The 5,000-nt window shown below is 47.9% G+C and overlaps 1 non-coding gene across 1 annotated transcript; it reads right to left on the minus strand.

The window, feature by feature from the left end:
* Positions 1 to 20: 20 nt before the first annotated feature.
* LOC140939558 (5S ribosomal RNA) lies at positions 21 to 139 on the minus strand. Its single transcript, XR_012165897.1, has one exon. It is a non-coding gene; the product is annotated as a 5S ribosomal RNA (ribosomal RNA).
* Between the last annotated feature and the right edge of the window lie 4,861 nt (positions 140 to 5,000).

Below are 5,000 nucleotides of genomic sequence, written 5' to 3' on the forward strand. Positions count from 1 at the left end.
AAAAATAAAAGAAAAGAAGAAGCCTACAACACGGGGTATTCCCAGGCGGTCACCCATCCAAGTACTAACCCCGCCCGACAGGGCTTAACTTCGGTGATCAGACGAGAACCGGTGTTCTCCCTGTGGTATGGTCGTAGGCGAGAGAAAAGAGAGAAAATTTGACTTCTTATACCGAGTATGGTGAACATGTAAGCGAGGCATTACTTCATTACCCTCCTCAGGCAACCCTGACCTACAAAACAGGCTGTGAAGTCTTCCTTTGTAGCTGTAAATAAATTTATGCGGCCACTTACACGGAGCTTGGCGGGCTTTAAAAACCCCTTAGGGCCTAGTAAGCGGTCCCAGTCTGCCTCGTTTTCGTGTTCCCTGTCCTCCTATGGGTTAATGGCCGAGCTGTTAGGGCCTGGGTACCCTGTAGACGCTATTTGATCCCTGTCTATACACACTGTAGTGTCCTGAAGAGCTTGGCCGAGTATCTGTGCTCAGACTGAGCCAATGATATCTCTCTGTCCTCGCATAGAGTGCCAGATGCATCATGGGATGCGACAGTATTGCAACCACCATATCTAGGATGGGGAAGGAGCCAACCACCCTAGGTCCGGAGGACCTAAAGGGGCATCGCTTTTCGGCCTTTTGACTAAGCGTTCTCTTACTTGTGGGACGTTCAAAAGTTCGTTTTTGCGTGTTTGGCTTTTTTCTTGTTTGTTTGTGGGGGCTGTGCTAAGTACCGGCCGGGCGGGAACGCCGTGCCCCCCACCCCAAATTTATCGTTAAAGCGATTCTTAAAACGACTTGGGTCGTTTTCCATGATGTTGGAGCCCAATGCTGATTGGAGCGAAGTGGTCGACGATGGTGGCGAAGTGCCCAGAGATGGTAGCGAAGTGACAAGTGTTAGTGGCGAAGTTGCAAGTGATGGTGGCGAAGTGGCAAGAGATAGTGGCGAAGCGTCTGATGTTGAATTGTCCAGTAGTGAGTCCAGCGATGAGTCTGGTGGTTTAGTAACGGTCTCCGAACGTCGTAGTGAGTCCGATGGTGATGTACCGCGAATTAGTGCCTTGTACAGTTCTGCTGCCAAGAAAAACCTGCCGGCGGAGGAAGCTTCTGAACAAGTGACTTACCGTCCTAGTTACCTCTCCGAGTTTGAGAAGGAACACTTCAGCAGGGAGAATGTGATGCCGGATCGGCCATATACTGCGTTCTTTAGTGCCCCGTCAGCGTCTTTCTCCACCAAAGACATCTTTGACGCCCTACTTACTGATGGGATTCCTGCCTCTGCTGTTCGTTGCTTACAGCGATCGCCCAACGGTAATGTCTTGATTACATTTGCGCTACAGAAGTACCGCGATCTGTTTCTGCGTCGTTCTTCTTTTATCGTCCGTCGTGGCCACTACGTCACTCACCCTGGTACGCGCCGTCTACTGTTTGTTACGGTCTACGATGCGCCGCACGAGTTGCCGGATTCTGCCCTCGAACATCGTTTGAGCCGTTATGGCCGGATCTTCTCCTCACGCCGTGGCAAGGTGCAGGGCTACCCTGACGTCTTCAACGGCTTGCGACACTTACGCATGGAGCTCAATACTCATATTCCCTGTTTTCTTCGTTTTGGAAAGTACCAAATTCGGGTGAAGTATGATGGCCAACCAACTACTTGCCGCCGTTGCAATTCGAGGGATCATCTCTACAAGGATTGCAGCAACTCTGTGTGTTTTAATTGTGATCGAGTGGGGCATCATTCGAGGATGTGCCCCGAAGACATCAGATGCTGTATATGCAAGGAGGAGGGCCACATGGCCATTGACTGCCAACACTCTTGGTATCGTCGCCCCCCGCCTTCTGCGTCTCTGTCTCCAGATACCGTTGCCGGGTCGAACCCCGTGGATCCTGTTTCTACCCCTGTGGAGCGTCCTACTCATACCGCCGAAACTAGTGATACAAGTGCTCCCCAAGCTGACCTCGCTGATCCTGTGAGTCAGCCTGGCTCTACTGATGTTGCTGAATCGCCTACGCCCTCACCTCCTGCTAGTGTCCCTCTCTTTACTGATCCGTCTTCCGCGTCTGTTATTCCCTCGGTCTCGGATAGTGTTCTTGGCCAGATGCCTTCCGTACCTGAGGATCCAGTGCCTTCTATTTCTGACAGTGCCCTCGCTGAGGTCGCTATGCCTCCTGCATCTCCCGAGCTGATGCCATCTGTCTCTGACAGCGCCCTCGCTCAAGTTGTCTTGCCGTCTCCCTCCGATGGTCCCGCTTTGGATCTGGCTCAACCCGATGAGAATAGTGATGATGATGATATGGGGGATTCTGTCCCCCCCTTAGAGGTCCAGCAGCTGGCGACGGCTTGGAAACGTGTTTCCCGGAAGAAGGGTCAGCGGAGGAAGAACCTGACCCGAAAGGCATCAGCTTCCCATTCTTTTGCTCCTGTGCGCAAGGCAACCAGGCCCAACCCGCCAGGAGTGAGATCTAATAGAGGTAAGGACCCGCCTGAGTAAACTTTTTCCATTTTCAAAGGTCTAACGATTAACGTTCGCGGTTTGAGTGATGAAAAGTTTTCGTCTGTTGTTCGTTGTTTTGGTCAAGAGAATCTAGATTTCTGTTTTATCCAGGAAACGATGGTTTCTGATAGACGGGTCATTAATTCCCTATCTTCCCGGTGGCGGGGCCCCAGTTTTTGGTCCCCGGCTGTCGGGAGGAGGGGTGGCGTGGCCATTTTGCTTTCAAGTAGTTTACAAGATAATCTCTCTGTTTGGAAAAAGGATACTGAGGGTCGGGTCCTTAGTGTATTACTTAAAATTGATTCCCAGTCTATTAATTTAGTTAATGTGTATGCTCCAACTGTACCGGCTGATAGACGAGTCTTCTACCAGTCGGTCCATTTGTACTTCTTTCCACACTCCTCGCTGATAGTTGGTGGTGATTTCAACTGTTATGACGGTTCCTCAGATAAGTTTGGGGGCACCGTCTCTATTAGTTCTGACTTGTCTGACCTTAAATCGTGTTTTCTGTTAAGGGATGCGTGGCGAGCTTCGCATCCCAGAACCCGCCAGTTTACTTGGTTTAATTCAGATTCTTCAGTTGCTAGTCGTTTAGACACTTTTCTTGTTGCAAGGTCCCTCCTTTCATCAGTTAAGTCGTGTGTTATTTCCCCTTGTGTTTTCTCGGATCACGAGTTTGTTTTTATTGACTTAGTTCTCGAAGCTTCTTCTAAGTATGGCCCTGGAGTGTGGAAATTAAATAATTCTCTCTTAGAGGACGAGTCCTATTGCGAGAAGATTCGTGCTCTTATTGATCGTTTTTTATTGTTTAAACATACCTTTTCTTCCTCTGGTTCCTTTTGGGAATCCCTTAAGAAAGATATTAAAGTTGAATCTATTGCCTTTTCAAAGCAAAAGCGTAGAGACCTCTCTGACGAGAGAGTCTCGTTAACTAACCGCTTGATTGCTTTGAAACATCGTCTAGTGTCGGGTGATCCTTCTGTTAAGTCTGAAATTGCGGACTTAGAGAGCTCCCTTAAAGTCTTAATGACAGAGGAGTATATGGGTGCAAAAATTAGAAGTCGAGCAAAATGGCTAGAAGAGGGCGAAGCCCCTACTAAGTTTTTCCTTAAGTTAGCTTCTCAAAAGTTTGAGAAGAGTTTCGTCTCCTCTGTCCTTAATTCTGATGGTGTTGAGGTGTCTACTCTACCTGAGATAGTAAAAGCTCATGAAATTTTCTATTCCTCTCTCTTTGCTGAGGAGTCTGTTGATTTAGAAACACAAAATCATTTGTTCTCGTTCGTTTCGCGCCGTTTGTCGGATCATGATCGTGATGTTTGCGAGGGGGCTTTGTTGCTGGACGAAGCTACTGAGGCTGTTGGCTTGTCCAATCGCAACAAGGCCCCCGGCCCTGATGGTTTGTCGGTAGAATTTTATTTAACTTTCTGGTCGCGCCTCGGCCCACTCTTAGTTGAGGTTTTTAATGAAGGCCTGCGCGAGTCTGAGCTTTGTGACTCTATGAAAACTAGCATCACTCGATTAGTTTATAAGAAGGACGACCGGAGGAATTTGAAAAACTGGCGTCCAATATCTCTTCTAAATGTCGATTATAAGATTTGTTCGAAGGCTATCTCCTTGCGACTTTCTAAGGTTCTAGATTCCATTGTTGACCCGGACCAGACTTGCTCTGTTCCTGGGAGATCTATTGCTTCCAACTTGTTTTTGTTGCGCGACGTTTTAGATCACATTGAGCGAACTGGCGAGACGGGTATTCTCGTCAGCCTAGATCAGGAGAAAGCTTTCGATCGTGTCAATCGAACTTTTCTTCTAAATCTCTTAAGACATCTAGGTTTCGGTCCTTCCTTTTTAAATTGTATTCACACCCTGTATAATGGCGCTAATATGCGAGTGATTGTAAACGGCTTCCTTTCTGATATGATACCGATTGCGCGTGGTGTTAGGCAGGGTGACTCCCTTTCACCAATGCTCTATATCTTGTGTGTTGAGGTTCTTGCATGCAAGATTAGAGCCTGTAATGATATTGAAGGTTTTTTACTCCCGGGTGCTCAGGGCTTGCAGTTCAAAGTTGGTCAGTATGCCGATGACACAACGTCCTTGGTTAAGGACGTTGTGTCTCTTCATAATCTTTTTAGGGAGATTCAGTTATATGAGCGTGGTACCGGGGCTAAATTGAATCTTTCGAAGACGGAGGCCATGTGGCTGGGGTCTTGGAAAGACCGCGTTGACCAGCCTCTTGGCCTCAAGTGGGTTAACAAAATGAAAATTTTGGGTGTTGTTTTTGGTACGGTCCCAGTTGAGAGAGACAACTGGGAACCGCGCCTGTCTAAGCTTGATAACTGTCTGTCTCTGTGGAAATCGAGGTCATTGTCGTTTGTTGGTAAAGTGTTAATTCTTAATGTTTTAGGTTTGAGCAAGCTTTTGTACTTGTCGCGTGTTTTAGTTCCCCCGAGATGGGCGCTTGACAGGTATAATAGCTTGATCTGGCCTTTTTTATGGGGCGCTAAATTAGAA

Source organism: Porites lutea, chromosome 5 (genome assembly GCF_958299795.1).
Source record: "Porites lutea chromosome 5, jaPorLute2.1, whole genome shotgun sequence".
In the NCBI taxonomy this organism is placed as follows: Eukaryota; Metazoa; Cnidaria; class Anthozoa; order Scleractinia; family Poritidae; genus Porites; species Porites lutea.